This window comes from Bos javanicus, chromosome 27 (genome assembly GCF_032452875.1).
Source record: "Bos javanicus breed banteng chromosome 27, ARS-OSU_banteng_1.0, whole genome shotgun sequence".
NCBI lineage: Eukaryota > Metazoa > Chordata > Mammalia > Artiodactyla > Bovidae > Bos > Bos javanicus.
In genome coordinates, this window is record NC_083894.1 from 37,826,553 (window position 1) to 37,848,226 (window position 21,674).

The 21,674-nt window shown below is 49.4% G+C and overlaps 1 protein-coding gene across 3 annotated transcripts in view; it reads left to right on the forward strand.

Moving 5' to 3' along the window:
- The window catches only part of CSGALNACT1 (chondroitin sulfate N-acetylgalactosaminyltransferase 1), a 337,768-nt gene that overhangs the window by 28,578 nt on the left and 287,516 nt on the right, over positions 1 to 21,674 (forward strand). The window contains exon 1 of one of the 3 annotated variants that reach the window (XM_061404636.1): positions 10,377 to 10,491. The exons of the other annotated variants lie outside the window; for them this stretch is intronic. The gene's annotated coding sequence lies outside the window, so the exon portion shown is untranslated. Of the gene's footprint in view, positions 1 to 10,376; positions 10,492 to 21,674 lie in introns of those variants that run through there. 3 annotated transcript variants of the gene reach the window in all.

Sequence of the window (21,674 nt, forward strand, 5' to 3'; positions counted from 1 at the left end):
GCTGTCCACATGGGTCTGATGAGGATATTCCGGTGAATCTCCAAGGAGACAAATGTTACTCTGCATTCTGCAACTTTTTATCTCTGTGTAATTGGAAAAGTGTTACACCCTTAAAGGTTAGAGCCTTGAGAATGGGCTTCCTGTATGTTTCAGGCCACAGACAACATGCTTTTACAAAAGGTGCAGAGCCAGCGTGGCTCAGCAGAGGCCACAGGGCACAAAGGTTCAAGTAAAAGGAACAGGTCTAATGTGTGTTCTTACCTATTTACAGTTCTAGCTTTCACCCTGCTCATGGCTTATTTTTAAGGCTAATAGATGTGTTAATATTTTTCCAAATCAAATACCTGAAATATAACTGTAAAAAAAGGAGTCCTTTTGAAATAATGTAGAAATGTAACATCCCTTTGTGCGGTCACCGTGGTATTTTACACAGACAGACTCCCTCAGTCCTCATGACAGCCTGACGAGGCGGACACCCCCACTAACTCCATTTTACAGACCAGCAGGGTTTAAGTGCTAGAGTCTCCCCAGCTTGTCCAGGCCTCAGCTCTGCTGGGGGAGCCGGACTGCAGGCCCCGTGGTTTGTCCGGGGTGTGGCTCCCGGAACTCCTGCCCACCCTGTAGTGATGTCTGCACGATTGGGTCAGGGTGAGGCTGAGAGGTTGCAGCAGGGGTCTCAGCAGTTCTTTTGGTGGCTGAAGGAGAAAGTTCTGGGTCCCTCTCGCGTGGTCTGCGGGGCTCCCGTGAACAGGGCCGTTTGGCTGAGATTCCACTTCCTCCCGAGTCAGGGCTCCGTCGCTCTCAGGGCACTGCTGTCCCCTGTGTGTGGGGAGCAGGGTGGTGGCCGTGCTCACACGCTGCCCCTGGGACCGGGGAGGAAGTCGCGGCCGCCTGCTCTCTGTCCGAGGCCACCTCCACTCCGGCGTCCAGGAGGACTTGGTCACCCCAGCCGTGGTGACCGCGCCGCGGCCGTCTGCGGGGAAAGACGTCAGCCCGCCATGGTTTCAGGAGACGGAGAGACGGATTTTCATGGGCCGTCAGCAGGGTCCACGCTGTGTGTAGAAAAGAACGTAATGATCTTGGTAAAAATAATATTTCGTCTTTATAAGGAATCTTAACAAGTAAAGAAAGTATTTAAAAAAAGACAAACTTCACTCCTGATTCCACAGAAGCAGACTATTTTTTTTTTTTTTTTTACTTTATTTCATTGTGTAAGGTGATTGCAGAGAAAAAGAGAGAGAGCTGGTAAGTCAGGCAAGAGAAGGGAAATTTATTAGTGGGAAAAGAGAGGGTGACTGGCCCTTAAGGAGAACCAGCGTCCTCCCTTCCTCCTGATACCCCACCAGTGAAAATTCCCTGAAGGGATGGTCACGCAGCCGGAGGTCTGGAATCCGGTGGTCTTGCAGCTTTGAGAAGACAGGCGCCCGTGAGATAACAGGATGCCATTTGGGCAGTTTGGTCCGTCTCACAGATCACTGTGATTTTATTCTTTGTTTGCGAGGTCCACATAAGGAGCCTTCTTATTGCTGAGACCCCACGTGGGCCCCATCACATTGAAACATTTTATTTACATATCTGACGGTGCCGGGTCTTAGGGCAGCACATCTATTTCCCTGACCAGGGAGGGAGCTTGGGCTCCTTGCGTTGGGGGCGCTTGAGTCTTAGACACTGGACCACCAGGGAAGTCACACCTTTTAAACTATCAGCCCTCCTTCCATAAAGCTCTCAGATCTCCTCTGGGGGATTACACCTCTCCCCACGTGGTTGAGTCTAGAGTGGGGGCGTTGTTAAGAAGGGGCTTTGCCCCCGGGGTAGGCCTGTGACCTAGGTAAACAATGTTCCTTCCCAAGGACTTGAGCAAAGTGACAAAGTTTAAAAATACCCGAGGTCAGAGCGCATTTGTCCCTGGTAGGGGCACCTGAGTGACCACTCCTGGGTGAGGACTGAGCTTGGAGCGGATTTGTCCCTGGTAGGGGCACCTGAGTGACCACTCCTGGGTGAGGACTGAGCTTGGAGCGCATTTGTCCCTGGTAGGGGCACCTGAGTGACCACTCCTGGGTGAGGACTGAGCTTGGAGCGCATTTGTCCCTGGTAGGGGCACCTGAGTGACTGCTCCTGGGTGAGGACTTGCCTGAAGCGCTTACTTCTCACTTGGTTGCCAACTTGGCTCCCCAGCTCCCAGGATCGTAGTAGAATTTCTTTGGGTCGAGTTAGTCAGAACTGTGGTTTGCAGTTAAAGATCTTTAACAGATACACTTGCTTTTTAGAGGAAATTTCTGCCACTGTTCCATGTATTTTCCTTCCGTTGTCTCCGAATGTGTTTTTACATACTCAGTATTTATATTGTTCATACAGCTTTATGCCTATCCTGAAAATGAGCATTTTTCCCATTTCACAAAAGTAGCTGTCTCATACTGTATTGTGTGGCTGTTTCATATGTACTGAGGTAATTAACATTTTTGTCTTAAATAAATGTCTTTTTGTTTCTTATTCATCATTTTAGGAACACAGGGCTGTTTCATTTATTCAAGGTCCTGAAGATACTTGAGTTAAAATTCAATTTTCACTTTCCTTAAAGTTTGTAACTATTTACAATACCTTTTTAAAATTCAGACATGCAGATTCAAGTATATGCTTTCTAACATACAGGGGATTCAGGCAGGATTGCCAATATCTTAGCAAGTCTGAGGCCCATGACTTTTCCAGGGTAAATGGCCGTGATTACTGGCCATGCTTACCAATTTCTGGTTTTTGCAGAAATTCAGATTTATTGGTGCCTTGTCATGGGCTCTGATTTATCTAGTTGGCTTTCAGAGCCACCCTGGGCACTCCCTAGGGTCTTGGGCAGCCGGCGGGCAATGATTCTGAGAACTTTGTGTCCCGAACAACCTGGCTCTGAGTATTCTAGAAGGTCAGCTGCCCTGGAGATGCTGGCTAAAGACAAGAGCCTTCAAATTCTCCACCCATCTGAGAATGAGCTTTCGTCCATGCTGTCTGAAAAAAGACGAGTGTGTGTTCCTGGTCTGACGTGGGTCGCTGGGTAAGGATGGAGTCAGGGTCAGGTAAATTGCAGGGGTCATGGGTAGGTGATGGTACAGGCCAAGGCTGATGCAAAGTGCCACGATGCAGGCGGGCATGTGGGGGCACCCAGAGGAGGTGAGGCATCGCCCCTGACTGCCTACCGTCCTCTAACCTCCCAAAAAGTTGCGATACTCAGGGACACTATGGAACCAGAGACACTTTGGGCAGAGTGGACTTACTGGTGCCTTGCTTTGAACTCCCTGCGGCTTCGTTACCCTTCTCGTTCATAAGCCGCGAGTGCTGTGGCAGCAGAATAATGACCTGCAAAGACTCCCACCTTCTTATCCCTGGAGTCCGTGGTATCTTACTTGGTAGAGAAGGCTTTGCAGGGGTAATCGGGATTAGGGCCCTGGAGATGGGGAGATTATGTAGATTATCTTGGGGAGGGTCAGTGTAATCACAGTGTTAAAAGAGTTGGAAAAAAAAATGTGATGGCGAGAACAGAGAGCCCATTGACACGACATCAAAAACAACCGGCCATTGCTGGCCTCAGAGGTGGAGCTGGGAGCCCACCAACCAGAAAGGGGCCCCTGGAAACTGGGAAGGTGGAGAAATGGTTCTCCCCCAAGAGTCTTCTTGTGCTCCAGAAAGATCAAGCCCTGGGATGCTAGGGCCAGCCCAGGAGACCCATTTTGGCCCCGTGACCTCCAGACCTGTCACACAATAGATTTGTGATGCTTTAAGCCACCAAGTTGGTGTAATTTGTCACAGCAGCTGCAGGAAGTGGGTGTGAGGTTGGTTTCCCCAGGGTCCTCCTGGCTCAGGGCCTCGGACACTGAGAAGCTAGGGCGGAGGTTTCATGCAGAAACCCCGTGGTCAGGCACAAATGTACTCACCAGCCAGAAAGTCCTAGGGTTTAAGAAATGGGCTATTTGAAGCCCCTATCCTTAAAAAATGGTGATAAAGTTGGTGATAAAAATAGAGTAGATGACTTCAATTGCTAGAAAGAAGTCTCTTATCCTTGAAAGACAGACACTTTGGTTAAGAATGGAACTATAGATCAGAGCTCTATTTCAATCCCACTATTTTTGTTTTCACTTAGATTTGGGACCAGGGCAGTTTACAGATTATAACATAGCCAGGGCGTTTATAGACTGTTCTCATGTACAGTACCATTAACTGGTGAAGGTGTATCATTATGCTTCATTTTGACCTTCGAGAAGGAGGCACTTTTTCCAAAGTGCAGGTCGTGTGGTGTGGGAGGAGCTGACCATGACCTCTGTGCCCTGAACTAGAAAAAAACCTGTCCACTCACCTTCCTCTCCAGCCTTCACGGCCTCTTTTTATTCTGGTAGCATTGCCTCCTTAATGGTTAGTTTCATACCTTCCATTTCCTTTTTTTACTCTTGCTAACCTGAGAACTGATGCAGTTAGCCACCCCTGAGGTCTGAGAGAAACATTTCTTCTTTTTCCAAATAGTCCCTGGTGTCTGGAGAGGATGCATGTGATGTGACGTTTCCACATCACGCGCGGATGTGAACACCCAGCACTAATGTTGAAGTGAATACATAGTGTTTAATACTAATGTGGACTTCCCTGGTGGCTCAGCGGTCAAGAATCCACCTGTGAAGCAGGAGACTCGAGTTCGATCCCCGGGTCGGGAAGATCCCCTGGAGGAGGGCGTGGCAACCCACTCCAGTATTCTTGCCTGGAGAATCCCATGGACAGAGGAGCCTGGTGGGCTGCAGTCCACAGGGTTGCAGAGTTAGACTGACGCAGCTGAGCCCAGCAGAGCACAGTGCTAATTATAGTGTTTAATGCTAATGTTAATGTATAGAGCTGAGGGCCAGGTTCCTCTTTTACTGGCATGCTTGTCTTTTATCAGCGTGTTCAAAATGTTAAACACACTTATGATGCTGTGTTCAGTTCTTTAGGCTTATACCAAAAATCCTCCCAAATATAAGGACTTGAATATAAGGGAAATCAGGTTTGACCTTAAATTTTGATATCAATCCATTGGGTCTTAGGGTCAGAGCCCAGAATGCCTCCTCTAGTTCAAGAGGTCAAGTGTTCCCAGGATGTCAGCTCAAGGGTACCTGACTAAGTGAAGTAGCCTGTGTACCTGGAGGAGGCTGGCTCTCAGGTGGAGACATTGAAAAGGACAGTCTTTTTAAAAATATTTTTTTTCTTAGTATATATATTTTATTGAAGTATAGTTGACTTACAATGTTTCAGGTACACAGCAAGGTGATTCAGTTACACACATATATTATTTTTCAGATTATTTTCCATTATAGATTATTACAAGATTTTGACTACAGTTCCTTGGGCTATACAGTAAACCTTTGTTGTATATTTATTTTTTAAATTAGAAATTTAGCATTCTAGTCATATGAAGTCAAACAAGTGGAGTCAAAATGGAGAAGGTCAGTCTTGAAACGGACTTTGGAATTACCTCTCTACATTTTGTTCCCAGAGCTGTGGTGGGTGGCTGGTAGTGGTAGCTGGGGAAATCCAGCTGCAGCGTATGGGCTTGGTTATCCTGAGGCGTCTGAGATCTTAGTTTCCCAACCAGGGTTCAAACCCTGTGTCCTCTGCGTTGGAAGGTGGGTTCTTATCTACTGGACCATGGGGGAAGTCCCCAAAGTAGCTTATCTTGAACTTACACCAGCGTTGGGCAGTCAGCTTTAAATCACAGGAAGAAAGACTTTGGTACAAAATTTATTTTTTTTTGCTTGAGTTGAAGACTGTCTCAGTATCGGTACCAGCATGTTAAGACACTCGGCTATAGCGATATAGCAAATATAGTTAGTTATCTTCAGTCTTTACATTGATTGCACCAGGGAATTTGTTTTTATAGCCATTACTGTTTCTCTTGAAATTAATATGCTGAGCGAGACATTTAATGATCCATAAAAATGTTGACTTTACGTAAAAGAAACAGCCAAAGCCAATTAGCAACGTGTGAATCTGCATACGCAGGCAGACTTATTAGACGGAAGTGTGCTTTCAGTGGAGTGCTGAAGGTGTAGTTTTTGACTATGTGATGTGCTGAGAAGAAGTGGCTGTCTTTTCAAATTTAACCTTTGAGATGGCAAATGGAGTTCTGTTGACTGTTATAGCCTATGTGTTTTAGGTAAAATATTTTTTGTAGTTACTGACTTCACAGTGAGAGCAGTGCTCTTCATGCTTCTTTGATCAGGATCCTTCTCTGGGTGTGGGGCGGGATGGGTGGAGCTGGAGGGCTTGCCTGGGGCCCTAGGGTGTGTCTGTTGTGCCTCCCTGGAGGGCTGGTTCCCTTTTCTCCTGGGTGGTGGTTGCCAGGAGGACCCGGGGCAAGAAGCCCTTTGTCCTCCAAGAGGGCTCAGCTTAAAAAAAGCTGAGCGCCAAAGAATTGATGCTTTTGAACTGTGGTGTTGGAGAAGACTCTTGAGAGTCCCTTGGACTGCAAGGAGATCCAACCAGTCCATCCTAAAGGAGATCAGTCCTGAAAGTTCATTGGAAAGACTGATGCTGAAGCTGAAACTCCAATACTTTGGCCACCTTATGCAAATAACTGATTCCTTGGAAAAGACCCTGATGCTGGGAAAGATTGAAGGCAGGAGGAGAAGGGGACGACATAGGATTGAGAAGGTTGGATGGCATCACCTACTCGATGGACATGAGTTTGAGGAAGCTCTGGGAGTTGATGGACAGGGCAGCCTGTCGTGCTGCAGTCCATGGGGTCACAAAGAGTTGGACACGACTGAGTGACTGAACTGAACTGAACTGCGTGGGGGCCTCCGGAGAAAGGGTGTAGCCTGGGCAAGGTGGCCCTCAGGGTCAGTAGTAAGTGTCAGCTTTGGATGGTGACACTTACTACTTTTTGGATGGGCTTTTTGGATAGGCTTCCCTGGTGGCTCAGAGGGTAACGCATCTGCCTGCATTGCGGGAGAACTGGGTTCAACCCCTGGGTCAGGAAGATCCCCTGGAGAAGGGAATGGCAACCCACTCTGGTACTCTTTCCTGGAAAATCCCATGGACAGAGAAGCCTGGAGGCTGCGGTCTATGGTAGGCTACAGTCTACGGGGTCACAAAGAGTCAGACACAACTGACTTCACTTTCTCTTTCTTTCTCTTTTTGGATGGTGAGGTGGGATTTATGCCCATGCGCTGCCCTCTCTGGGGCCTGGCCTGGTGACCCTGGACTGATTGCCAGCAGGCAGTGTCTCTTCCCAAACAGAAGGTGTGACCTCCTGCACCATTGGTGGGAGTGTAAATTGGGGCAGCCACTATGGAGACCTGTATGGAAGTTCCTTAAAAAAACTGAAACCAGAAGTACCATGTGACCCAGCAGTCCCATTCCTGCATATATGGGGACAAAACTCTAAATCGAAAATTTGCGTGCACCCGTACGTTCGTCACGGCACCATTCACAATAGCGAAGACCTGGAAGCAACCTAAGCGTCCATCAGTGATGAGCGATGAACGCGTGAAGAAGGTGTGGTACATGTATACAGCTGAATATTACTGAGCCATAAAAAGGAATGAAATATGGCCATTTGCAGCAACATCAGTGGGCCTAGAGATTGTCATACTAAGTGGAGAAAGTCAGAGAAAGACAAGTATCATGATATCCCTTATATGTAGGATCTAAAAAATGATACAAATGAACTTATTTACAAGGCAGAACCAGACTCACAGACATAGGAAACCAATTTATGGTTACCAAAGGGAAAAGCGAGTAGGAGGGGGATAAATTCGGAGTATGGGATTAGCAGATACAAGCTGCTTAAATATAAAATAGATAAACAACAAAGACTCACTGTATTAACACAGGGAACTGTATTTACTGTCTCGGGCTCCCAGAGTTGGTGATGGACACAGAAGCCTGGCATGCTGCAGTCGATGGGGTCACAAAGAGTTGGACACAACTGAGCAACTGAACGGAATAACCTATCCTGGAAAATAATCTGAAAAAGTATATATGTATGTATATATAGGCTTCCCTAATGGCTCGGAAGGTAAAGAATCTGCCTGCCATGTGGGAGACCCAGGTTCGATCTCTATTCCAGGAAGATCCTCTGGAGAAGGGAATGACAACCCACTCCAGTATTCTTGCCTGGAGAATTCCGTGGACAGAAGAGCCTGGTGGGCTACAGTCCATGGGATCACAAAGAGTCGGACCAGATTGAGCGACTAACACTTTGACTTTCTTTTCACTTTCACATATGATTTGCTGTATACTGGGAACTAATATAAGCCTGGGTCTCCTGCGTTACTGGCAGATCCTTTACCGTCTGAGCCACCAGGGAAGCTCAAATCAAACTCTTACTTCAATTTAAAAAAATAGAAAAGAACCACCCCTCAGGTCACAAGGGTGTGAACGCTGAGAGCATCTGTGGCTGGGGAGTGCTGCCAGCCCAGGGAGTGTGGAGTGCAGTCGGGGGTGGAGCAGGCGCCCCGTTTGGGACTGGGTGAGCCAGGGCGGGGGGTGCAGTCGGGGGTGGAGCAGGCGCCCCGTTTGGGACTGGGTGAGCCAGGGCGGGGGGTGCAGTCGGGGGTGGAGCAGGCGCCCCGTTTGGGACTGGGTGAGCCAGGGCGGGGGGTGCAGGATGGACCAGACCTGCTCCAGTAGCAGCAGCGGGTTGTGGAGAAGGCGGTGGCAGAGAGGGGACCCCCGGGAGTCTGGGAGGAGGAAGACGCCAGAGACCCTTGGGGGGTCGTGGGCCCTGGCCTCGTGTGGAGGGCCCGGTGAGGACAGTGCTGGGTGGCCGAGTTCCAGCAGGGGAGCAGGCGGCCGCACTGGTGGGCTCCTGTTTCTGGCGGTGCCCCGTGTTTGGCCCAGTCCTTGGGCCATCTGGGAGGACAGGGCTGCGAACCCCTGGCTGTGTTTTCCAGGCACCCTGGCTGGGCGGCTAAGCTGAGACAGCCTCGGGGTCTCCCAGCCACGGCAGGGCCGCCTTCCCTGCAGGCTGCGACTCGGGGTCTCATCGGCGCTTTTGCTGTGATGGTTTGGAACATGGGATGGAAACCTCCTCCTCCTTCAGGGAGCCACTCTGCCAGGGTGCCCCGGGTCATCTGGAGAGGACAGGGGAAGTTTGGTCCCCTCGGGGCCCTGAGAACATATATTGGGGCTCTTTCAGTGGGCAGATAGAAAGGAGGGGAGCGGGTGGGAGTCCTAGAAGCCCACCAGGTGCAGTCTGGCCCCTCAGCTCCACCCGTCTGTGGAAGGGGAGTCGCCTCTGTAACTCCCCGAAGAGGCTCAAACCCGTGCAGTCCGCCGGTAGGGATGTACTCTCTTGGATTGAACAGTATCTCTCCAGGTGGGATAAATGTGGTATTTTAGTATGAAGTGGCTCAGTTTAAATGCTTGTAGCCAGAAGCCCTCTCTTCCCACTCTGAACCTCCGTGAGCACCCCAGCTGTGGCCCACGTGCTGGTCACGTCCCGTCTGGTGTTAGGATTATTCCTCTGAGTTTCTCTCTCTCCTGATAGATTATCACTGTTGACTGCTGGGACCAGGCCTAACTCATCTCTTTTATTATCAAGGTCACCTCTTCCCTAGCCCTTCTGGATTAAGTTTGGCTGCATGTCATAGAAAACCCAAGGGTCTTCCCTGGTGGCTCAGTGGCAAAGATTCCACCAGCAATGCAGGCGCTGCAAGGAGATGGTGGGTTCGATCCCCGGGTTGGGAAGATCCCCTGGAGGAGGGCGTGGCAACCCACTCCAGTATTCTTGCCTGGACAGTCTCCACAGATGGAGGAGCCTGGTGGGCTACAGTGTTTGGGGTTGCAGAGTTGGACACGACTGAAGCGACTTGGCAGGCGCGTAACAGAAAACCCAAACCTCTGGGTTGAAATGTAGGGGTTTGTTTTTCTCCTGTGGCAAGACACGCAGAGGAGGTAGGTAGTGGTCCAGGCAGGGCGGCATCTCCATCCTTAGCTTTCTGCCCTGTTTTTCTCTCCTTCTCAGGTCTAGAAACAGCTGGCATCTCTGCCCTTACATTGCCTTCCAAGTAGTAAGAAGGGTGAATGGTGAGGTTGAGGGCGTGGGCTAGCTGAGGGTGCTTCTCTCATACTTAGGAAGAGGGCAGTTTTTTTCTGCCCACACCTCCCTGGCCAGAAGTAGGCCATCCTTAGCCACAAGGGAATTGGGGAAACAAAGTTCCTTTGTTATGGAGAGTACATTACTGCCTAGAGCAAGATTGGAGTTGTAATGGTTCTAATTGGGAGTCTAAAGAACAAGGGAGAAGTAGGCAGCTAACTCCTACGTAAAAATGACTCAGATGAACACTTATCGAATGAGTGGTTTTAACAGTGGACAGGAAGCTGTGTGGCAAGAGGCAAGATGAAGGTCTAGACCCTGAAACTCGTGATCGTTTGTGGGAGGCTACCTTGACGTACTCCTTTCCCGATTTAGAACCAGCCTGTTGTTCATGTCCAGTTCTAACTGTTGCTTCTTGACCTGCATACAGATTTCTCAGGACGCAGGTAAGGTGGTCTGGTCTGGTATACCCATCTCTTTAAGAATTTTCCAGTTTGTTGTGATCCACACAGTCAAAAGGCTTTGGCTTAGTCAGTAAAGCAGAAGTAGATGTTTTTCTGGAACACTCTTGCTTTTTTGATGATCTAATGGATGTTGGCAATTTGATTTCTGGTTCCTCTGTCTTTTCTAAATCCAGCTTGAACATCTGGAAGTTCATGGTTCATGTACTATTGAAGCCTGGCTTGGAGAATTTTGAGCATTACTTTGCTAGTGTGTGAGATGAGTGCAATTGTGCGATAGTTTGAGCATTCTTTGGCATTGCCTTTCTTTAGGATTGGAATGAAAACTGACTTTTTCCAGTCGTGTGGCCACTGTTGAGTTTTCCAGATTTGCTGACGTTTTGCGTTCAGCACTTTCACAGCATCATCTTTTAGGATTTGAAATAGCTCAACTGGAATTCCATCACTTCCACTAGCTTTGTCTTAGTGATGCTTCCTTGGGGCCACTTGACTTTGCATTCCAGGATGTCTGGCTCTAGGTGAGTGGTAACACCATAGTGGTTATCTGGGTCGTGAAGATCTTTTTTGGATAGTTCTTCCGTGTATTCTTGCCACCTTTTCTTAATAACTTCTGCTTCTGTTAGGTCCATACCATTTCTGTCCTTTATTGAGACCGTCTTTGCATGAAACATTCCCTTGGTATCTCTAATTTTCTTGAAGAGATCTCTAGTCTTTCCCATTCTGATGTTTTCCTCTATTTCTTTGCACTGATTGCTGAGGAAGGCTTTCTTATCTCTCCTTGCTATTCTTTGGAACTCTGCATTCAAATAGATGTCTTTCCTTTTCACCTTGGCCTTTAGCTTCTCTTTTCACAGTTATTTGTAAGGCCTCCTCAGACAACCATTTTGCATTTTTGCATTTATTTTTCTTGGGGATGGTCTTGATCGCTGCCTCCTGTACAGTGTCACGAACCTCCATCCATAGTTCTTCAGGCACTGTGTCTATCAGATCTAATCCCTTGAATCTATTTGTCACTTGTTGAGACCCGCTTATAGTTCAGAGCCAGCCCTCCATTCCTCATACACACGGGTACTCAGGATACAGTTCTGTATCCACAGAACTCAGCCAGCCTTGGATCCTGTAGCACTGAAGCATTTCCTGTTGAAAACAATCTGAGTGCAAGTGGACCATCGCAGTTCACACCCGTGGTTGTTCACGGGTTAACTGTATCCTTCCTTCTTTTGGATGGATGAATCAGTTTCTCTGGTGTGTGCATGTGTATGAAGGTGAAAATAAGTCCTTTCTCCAGAGCAGAGCCTCAGTCGTGGGAGGCAGTGTGGGCAAATTTAGAGATGGCTGAATGGTTTGGATTTTATCAGATAAATGATGGCACGCTGGGAAATGTTTAGGGCCAGGGAGGTGACAGCATCACAGCAGTGTTTCTGAAAATTACTAAGTGCTCATGGTGGGAAAATATTGCAGGCAGTAATTACCAGTTCATATAAAATAAAAACAGTACATTGATGGCAAGAAAAAAAAGATAATCTGTTCAGTTAGATCATTTTGAGAACACAAAGGCACTTCTTGCCACCTTGCATTTCTATTGATACAGCATAGCTGTGCTGTGCTCAGTCGCTCAGTCGTGCCTGACTCTCGCGACCCCATGGACTGCAGCCCGCCAGGCTCCTCTGTCCATGTTGATTCTCCAGGCAAGAGTACTGGAGTGGGTTGCCATTTCCTGCTTCAGGGGGATCTTCCCGACCCAGGGATCTCATCTTCAGAACTCATACCCCTTGCAGACTTGTTTCAGTGGAGGGGCCAGGCGAGGCCACCCTAGAAAAGGTCTGAGTCCGGAGTGAGTGGTTCGGAAGAGGAAGAAGTAACCCAGGCTGCTGTTAGAAGGAGATGAGAGGGTGCAGGTGGGGCGGGGGGAGCAGAGTTTTGGGAAGTATCTGAGGTTTGCACAACAGGCAACAGAACAATTGGAGCAGGACGTTGACAGGAGTGGAGGTCATCAGGGAAGGTTTCCAGGCGCAGCGCTGCCTTTGGAGCAGAGTGCGTTCATGCTAAGTCGTTTCAGTCGTATCCAACTCTGTGCGACCCCATGGACTGCAGCCCGCCAGGCTCCTCCGTCCCTGGGACTTTGCAGGCAAGAATGCTAGAGTGGGTTGCCATGACGTCCCCCAGGGGATCTTCCCGAACCAGGGATCAAACCTGGGTCTCTTAGGCCTCCTGCATTGGCGGGTGTGTTCTTTACAACTAGCGCCACCTGTGAAGCCCCTTTGGAGGAACAACAGCAGCTCGTTTTCAAAGGACAGGCTGAAATGGGGGTGGGGAAGCTGCAGCCCTTTGGGTGTGAGCGGAGCTGCTGAGACGCCTCATTCAGAGTGAAGTGAGTCAGGACTGGTCTCCTGAGGCCAGAGGAGGGAGTCTCAGACCTGTCCTGTGGTTTCCTTTGTACCACCTCTGCCGCCTTCTCTTTCTTCCACCCTCCACTGCCTGCGTTTCTTAGTGCTGCCGAAGGAAAGTGTCACGCACTGGGTGGCTTCAAAAACAAATGTACCGTCTCAATGCTGGAGGCTCGAGGTCCAGCCTCGAGGTGTGGTCAGGGCCAGGCTCCCCTGAGGCCCCCGGGGTAGCGGCCTGCCTGCCTCCTGCTCCAGCCCCCAGCCAGCATCCTGGGGCCCTGGGCTCACAGCAGCACCTCTTCCGTCTCTGCCTGTGTCCCCACGTGCTGTCCTGTCTGTGTGTCTGTCCTCCCGCGGTCACCTGAACTGGGACCCACTCAGCTCCATGTGACCTCAGCCTAACTCACCACACCTGCCATCATCCCGTTTCCAATTAAGGTCACACTCTGAGGTCCTGGGGGCGAGGGTGGGGACACAGTTTCACTGCGACTGTTGTCTTCTGCCAAGTCTTCATCCCTCTTTACCAGACCTTCTAGGGAAGTGGCGCGCAGCATCTGGAGTCCCTGAGCTGCTGCCTCCCGCCTGCACCTTCTGTGGATGTCTCTCCCCGCGACCCCTCTCCTGCACCCCTTGCCATGTGGCTCATTATCCCTGTCCACTCAGCTTGCCCCGCCCCGCTCCTTCGAGCAGAAGTCACCCACTGCTCTCTGGACCCTTCAGAGACTTGAAAGGAACCTCCCGGGAAACACCTTAGGAGCCCACAGCCCAGCCCAGATTCGGGATCAAGGAGCCATTGGAGTGGATGGTGACTTGGTGGGCGAGCGTTCCTGGAAGATGCTGGGTTAGGGTGAAGATGCCGCTGCCGGGATGGGAGGAGAGGAGAACGCTGGAAACTGCTTCTGAAAATACCGCTGTCTGTCTGGGGTAGGACTGGGGCTGGGCTTCCCAGTGAGGCTGTTTCTGGATGCTCTGCATGGGGCTCACCCAGAAGCGCATCCAGCAGCCAGTTGAGGTGGCTGGGCTAGTTGTCACGGTTACACCTTGGGGTGCTTGCTGCCAGGCTCCGCCCTCTGCACAGCTTTGGACAACCCCATCCTGGTTAGGTCTGTGCATTTAGGTACCTCAGTGAGATGGTCCTCTGCCTTTAGTAACATAACAAGAAACTGTACATCCATGCAACTTTGGGGGACTGTCATTTTGGCCAAGAAGGCGGTTTTTAAAAATGCAGAGGTTGGTGGTGGTTCGAATGGAGAGGCTTGGTGGCGATGAGGAGTAGCTTGGTGGGAAGGTCTTTGGGGCGGGCTGATTGGCAGTTTAGTAGGAGAAATTCTAAGACCACGTGGGCCCTGGGAGAACAGGCAGAGTGAGTTTCCGGAAGCAGAGTGCCCATGCCTAGAGGGGGTGCTGTGGATGGACATGGCTGCAGTTGCTACCTTTGCTTGGCCCCAGTGTGTCCTCTTCCACTTCCTGTGTTGTTGGGTGGACGCTAAAGGAAGGAGGTTTGGTCTTGGGTAGCTCTGAGCATTAAGCCTGGTCTCAGGGCTTCATCACTCCTGCCATCGCGGGCATGCAGCTTCCTCACCCGCAACACAGAGGGGACGCCGCCTTCGAGGCTCTGGGAAAGAGTCAGTGAAGCTAAGATATTTGAGGAGTGTCTGGCCCAGTACTGCCGGGTGTGGGGGAGATGCCACATGCTGCTGGTTTATCCCCTTCTAGGTCTGAGGAGCGTGGAGACCACGACAGACAGGAGGGAAGCGGCAGCTGTGGGCTTGCCAGGGCCAGCCTGGAGCAGAGAAGTACACTGTCTGCGTGACCCTCCGGGCAGTCGTGAGATGCCGAGTCCAGGCTAAAAATTCAGCCGTGGAAGCCTGTGGGCTCTTAGGGCTTTTCCACTCTCTGTCCTTTGTTTTAGAGCCGAAGATACGTTTGGAGATTGAACGTCTGAAAAATATTGATTTTTTAAGAGCCATTTAAAAAATTGAAGGTAGTTAATTTCCAGTGTGGTGTTAGTTTCAGGTATACTGCAAAGTGATTCAGTTATACATACATATATATACACATATATACACACATACACACATGTGTATATTTTTCTTTTCCAGATTCTTTTCCTTTATAGGTAATTTGAAGATATTGAATAAGGTTCCCTGTCCTTGTCGTTTATCCCTTTTATGTATAGTACTGTGTATCTGTTAATCCCAAACTCCTAATTTATCTCCACCTCTCCCCCTGCTCCCCCCACTATCCCCTTTGCTAACCATAAGTTTGTGAGAAATATTAATTTGTAAATGTAATGATAGTGTTGATTTCGGACTTTATACTGTAAAAGCTTCCTTATAAGCTGAAGTTTTATTTGTGATGTCCGTTTAAATGGACAACACTGTTGGGATATATTACTTCTTGCCACTCAACACACAGGATTTGCTCAACCGTATTTTCTCACCAGTGTGAATTGAATCCTCTTAACATTTATTGCTGAACTTGTTAGAATCTCTTCCTTTGTCTGTCTACTTCCTCACCACCCCACCTTCCTGCAGGAGGGCAGTGTTTTCAACTCCTGTAAAACTGATTGATCGAACATTTCAGGCTGCAAATATCAGTTCTAAAACTTTCGGTTCTGTATTTCCTGCCCCCACCCCTGCCCTAACACTACTCAACTATCATTTTGATGATTATGTACTTTTTTACTGGACCTGACTTAACACAAGGACCATGAGTTATCCTTTAAAGACATGTAGGAAGCTGAAGTTGCAGTGCCCTCTGAAATAGATTTTTATTGAAAGTATAAATTAAGGGAAAAAAAGACTATGGAAAGAGTGACCCAAATCTCCTAAGTCAGCAGCGAGGCTCTGGAAAAGGTGAGCCAGGGTCAGTCTTCCTGGGAGACTATAGGGACTGTCTGCAGTACTTTGAGGAAGAATGGCTAAGAGACGCGCTTAGTCTGTTTGATTAAAGAGGAGATGGTGAAATAGACAATCTACACAGCATTGAGCAGATTCTCCTTAGCCCTCGTGTTGTATAAATATAACAGGAGCACAAATGCTAATGATAAATTGAGGAACATTGCCTCAGCAACTGGCAAACAGTCATGCTAGGAAGTAATTACAGGGTTTCAGACAGTTTAACACATTATTATGCAAGAAGTGTTAAATGAAGAATTTTTTGTTTTTAACCCTTCAAATGTTCCTTTTCTCTTCCTCCTTCATACAGAAAGTAGAGTGCGTGCCCCAAGCACTCAAGGTCCACTCCCTGGAATTCATAAATATTGTGCTGTTTGCTTCAGATTTTTTTTTTTAATGAAAGGAGTAGGATGTTTCTGATAGATGAACTCTTTGTCCGCCGCCTCCTCTCCCTTCCCAGAGGATGCTGTGGTGGGTTTGGTGAGCTTCCTGTCGTGGGGTGCAAGGTGTTTGATGGTTGAGGTGATGATTGGCTTGTCTTACAGGAACCAACGTTTGTGCAGATGACTTTCCTGCCTCTTGTGTGAGTCACTCAGTTGTGTCTCACTCAGTTGTGTCTCACTCTTTGTGACCCCATGGACTGTAGCCCGCCAGGCCCCTCTGTCCACGGGATTCTCCCGGCAAGAATACTGGAGTGGGTTGCCATGCCCTCCTCCAGGGGATCTTCCCGACCCAGGGATTGAACCCGGGTCTCTCGCATTGCAGGTGGATTCTTTACCATCTGAGCCACCAGGGAAGCCCAAATCCTGCTTCACCATGGGCTTTTAAAGTCAGTGGGGTGCCAGGATGCTCAGCTGATCATTGTTTCTTGACATATGGATTATAAACCCTGTTCACTCCCCATGCAGAGTCATGCTGTGTTCATTTTTGATTATGATTTTATGGAATGACAGAGACAACCGTGATAAATTTTTGTCTTTTTTTTCAGTTTTTTTTTTTTTTTTAACACTTGAAATGAGAAGTGGCAGATAGTTTCCAGGGATATGGAGTAAGCTGGTTTAGTTGTCAAGTTTTCCAGAGACATAGGGTAAGCTGGTTTAGTTGTCATGTTTTTCCTAGAAGTGTTCCTTAGGGAGGAAGGGTCAAGCCTCCAGGGAGTAAACACTTCGTACACACAGTGTCCCCCCTCTAAACTGTGACGTGAAAAGAAGTCATTACTCCTGGACACGGCCCCTCACCTGGCCTTCTCTCGAGGTTTGCTTTACTCGCTGTTGGAGCAGAGGGTCTGAAGTGGAAGGCCTTAACCCCCTCGTGGCCCATGGCTCTGTCCCAAGCTCACTTACAGACTTAATCTGGGTAGCTCTTAATTCAGGCTGTACTTCTGAAACACTCGGGGGGCTGGAGGACTCCACGACACACCCAGGTGGCCACATCCCTGGGGTTTTGGACTCACCAACTGCCCCCTCGCCCCAGGAGTTCAGCTGACAGTCCCTCTTCCGATGGGCTTTCCTAGACCAGCCTTTCTGGAACAGTCCCCCCGACACCAGCAGCTGGACCGAAGCGCACCACCTAGTGTGCTTCCTTCCTGGTGCTACAGCCGTCGGAAGTCGTCTGTGAATCTGCTCCCTGGCTTATTGTCTCCCCTCTCCCCACTAGGAAATGGGCCCTGCTTCTTGTTTACAGCGTGTTTCTCTGCCTGGCACGGCGCCTGGCATAACACATACACGGGAAATGGCTGTCAAGTGAGAACGTCAATTCTGATATCAAAAGGCATCAAAGGGCCACTGGGTATAAGTTTGTCCTTTTTCTGAGACCTAAAGAATGCTGACTTCTTTGCTGAAAAGATGCACCAGTCTCTTTGGGAGTGTTTAATCAGAATGTTGGGCAGTGTGTCCTGGAACCCAGTCCTGGGCCTGTATCCTGGCCTTCCCTCATTATTTCCTAATTAATAATAATAATTATTATATAATAAAAACACAGCCTCAAGCATGTATACAATAGTAATAGGCTCAAAATGTTGGTGCTCAGTCGTGTCTGACTCTTTGTGACCCTGTGCACTGTAGCCCACCAGGCTCCTCTGTCCATGGGATTCTGCAGTCAAGACTATTAGAGTGGGTTTCCATGCCTTTCTCCAGGCAGTCTTCCTGACCCAGGGATCAAACCCAGGTCTCCCGCATTGCAGGCAGATTCTTTAGCATCTGAGCTACCAGGGAAGATTTGTCTGACCAGATCCTTTCCTCAGGGGTGGGGAGATCACTCACAGGTGATGAAAGAGGCTCAAAGCAGGTAAATAATGTGGTTGATAAATTAGGATGTTGGGATTAATGTACACCTGCTGCTGCTAAGTCGCTTTAGTCGTGTCCGACTCTTTGACCCTTTTGACTGTAAACCCCCAGGCTCCTCTGTCCGTGGGATTCTCCAGGCAAGAATACTGGAGTTGGTTGCTATTCCCTTCTCCAGGGGACCTTCCTGACCAAGGGATCAAACCCACATCTTCTACATCTCTTGCACTGGCAGGCAGGTTCTTTACCACTAGTGCCACCTGGGAAGCTTTTATATACACACTCAGGTCAGTTCAGTCGCTCAGTCATGTCCGACTCTTTGTGACCCATGAACTGCAGCACGCCAGGCCTCCCTGTCCATCACCATCACCCAAACTCATGTCCATTGAGTTGGTGATGCCATCCAGCCATCTCATCCTCTGTCATCCCCTTTTCCTCCTGCCCCCAATCCCTCCCAGCATCAGGGTCTTTTCCAATGAGTCAACTCTTCACATGAGGTGGCCAAAGTACTGGAGTTTCAGCTTTAGCATCAGTCCTTCCAAAGAACAACCAGGACTGATCTCCTCTAGAATGGACTGGTTGGATCTCCTTGCAGTCCAAGGGACTCTCAAGAGTCTTCTCCAACACCACAGTTTAAAAGCATCAATTCTTCGGCGCTCAGCTTTCTTCACAGTCCAAATCTCACATCCATACATGACCACTGGAAAAACCATAGCCTTGACTAGACGGACCTTTGTTGGAAAAGTAATGTCTCTGCTTTTCAATATGCTATCTAGGTTGGTCATAACTTTCTTTCCAAGGAGTAAGCGTCTTTTAATTTCATGGCTGCAGTCACCATCTGCAGTGATTTTGGAGCCCCAAAAATAAAGTCTGACACTGTTTCCACTGTTTCCCCATCTATTTCCCGTGAAGTGATGGGACCAGATGCCATGATCTTCGTTTTCTGAATGCTGAGCTTTAAGCCAACTTTTTCACTTTCCTCTTTCACTTTCATCAAGAGGCTTTTTAGTTCCCCTTCACTTTCTGTCACACTACATGTAAAATCCTGAAGAAGGGAATGGCAATCCACTCCAGTACTCTTTCCTGGAGAATCCCATGGGCAGAGGAGTCTGGCAGGCTACAGCCCATGGGGTCACAAAGTGTCAGACATGACTGAGTGACTCACACACACACACACACACACACACACATAGAAAAAATAATCCTCAAGGACCTATGGTATAGCTGTATAGACTGTATACTGTATAGGGAACTCTACTTAATGTTCTGTATAACCTAAATGGGAAAAGAGTCTGAAATAGAAAATACATATATATGTGTGTGTGTGTGTGTGTGTAACTGAACCACTTTGCTGTATACCTGGAACTAACACAACACTGTAAATTAACTATACTCCAATAGAAAATAAAAATTGAGATCAAAAGTAATAGATAAATAAGTAAATAGCGTGACCTTGTCCACATGGTGGTACAGAGGACTGGGCTGGGTGCCCTCTCGGGCACCGTGGCAGGGTTAGGGCACCGGGCGTTCGCTGCCCCTCACTCTGTGCTCCCGGTTTCCCATGGCTCCTCTCTGGGTGCAGGAGAGGACTGGGAGGCTTGGCTGTGCTCCACAGGGAACCCTCCCTCCTTGGCGACCTGCTGTGAACCCTTATCACGGCAGACCATGAGTTTCGGGAAGAGATCTGAAAGCCTGGAGTCATGACCAATCAGCGCGTCAGCGTCTAAGCGCCTGACTAACAGAGATGAAAATCCGTCTCCTGGATGGGCCTCCGTGCGGTGTGTGGGGGTGGGTGCTGCCCTGGCTCGGAGGCAGTGGGTGGAGGGTGGGTCACGGGTGCTGAATTGACAAGTTGGCTTCATAGCTTAGTGTGTGCACTGCGCGTGTCCCTCTGCACGTAGAAACATTGCATCGTTCAGCCGTTAAAACGTGAGAAATGAAGCAGTCATGTGATCAGTTACCTTGATCTCGGATCGAGACTAACTCGCATTTCTCTGGTTCCACCTCCCGCCTCGTCCCCCAGCTTTCTGCCTGTCTCTGCCGGCTCCTTGTCTTCGCTCACGATGGAGCTGCCGAGTGGTTTTGCTGTTTCCATTTAATAGAGTTTTAAGGGCGTTTGGGGGTGGATTTTAAGTGATATCAGCTAAACCTTTGATCCCCGCCATCGATTTGAGTGGGGCCCCTGAGGATGGTGACCACGTGCTGGCTGCCCGGGACGCCCGGGGGCTGTCTGCTGTCTGCACAGTCGTCAGCGGTGCTGCCCTCACTCTCCGATGTGTGCCCCCTTGGACGATAAGTTACGGAGGCCGCCTTCTCCAGAATGATCATCTCCCAACTTCCCGTGTTTGATCAGTGACTTTAAGTAAACGGTCCCCACCTCTGACGTTGCATCACTCACAGTGGTGCTGCTCCGGCTGTCATTCTTCCTGCCGCTGACCTACCCACAGGTGTTTGCTGCTGTTCAGTTGCTCAGTCGTGTCTTCCTCTTTTCGACCTCATGAACTGCAGCACGCCAGGCTTCCCTGTCCTTCACCATCTCCCGGAGCTTGCTCCAACACAAGTCCGTTGAGTCGGTGATGCCATCCAACCATCTCATCCTCTTTCACCCCCTTCTCCTCCTGCCTCCAATCTTTCCCAGCATCATGGTCTTTCCTGATGAGTCGGCTCTTCGCATCAGGTGGCCAAGGTATCGGAGCTTCAGCTTCAGGTCAGTCCTTCCATTGAACATTCAGGATTGATTTCCTTGAAGACTGACTCATTTGATCTCCTTGTAGTCCAAGGACTCTCAAGAGTCTTCTCCAACACCACATGTCCTCTAAATCAGGCAGCTTTATAGGAAATAATTGGTAAGTGTGTTGGCATCTGCGGTATTAACCGGGCCTCTTGCATGCTTTCTTGCTCAATCATGGACTCAATCCGTGGACTGCTCTGTCCATGGGATTCTCCAGACAAGGATACTGGAGGGGGTTGCCATTTCCTTCTCCAGGGGATCTTTCCTACCCAGAGATCGAACCTGAGTCCTCCTGCATTGCAGGTGGATTATGTACCCTCTGAGCCACCAGGGAAGCCCTTAACTGGAATTCAGAGGTTGGCGCTGGCTCTGTGTAATTGTGCGTTTTGGACACAGAACTGCCTGAGCTCTCAACCCAGCAAGGATTTCCTGGCTTCAGCTGCAGAATTTCCACCGGCAGTGCTGGTGTTCTCAGATCCTGTTGAACCTCACGCTGCTTTTCCCTTGAGCTGCCTTCTGGATTTCCTGGCCTCGGATGGCTTTGGTCAGTGGATCAGAGAGGCCGCCTCCTCCTGTTGGCTGGACCCCTTGGCGCTGGGACAGCTTCCCCAGGGCCTCCCTCCAGGCCCCTTTCTCAGACATCCTGAGGGTCACGAGTTTCCCTCCTGTGGTGTATTTTAGCCTGAGGACTGTCTGTGGTGTTGATTTTTGCTCAGATAGGATGTGGAGGGAAGTGGGAGCCACCACACCAGGCCTTTGCTTGGCGTTGCCCCCGCCCCCTGCTGGGGGACGGCATCCTGGGGGGACCACATCCTGGGGTGACCACATCCTGGGGGGATCCGGCCTCCAGATGCCTATCCCCATGACA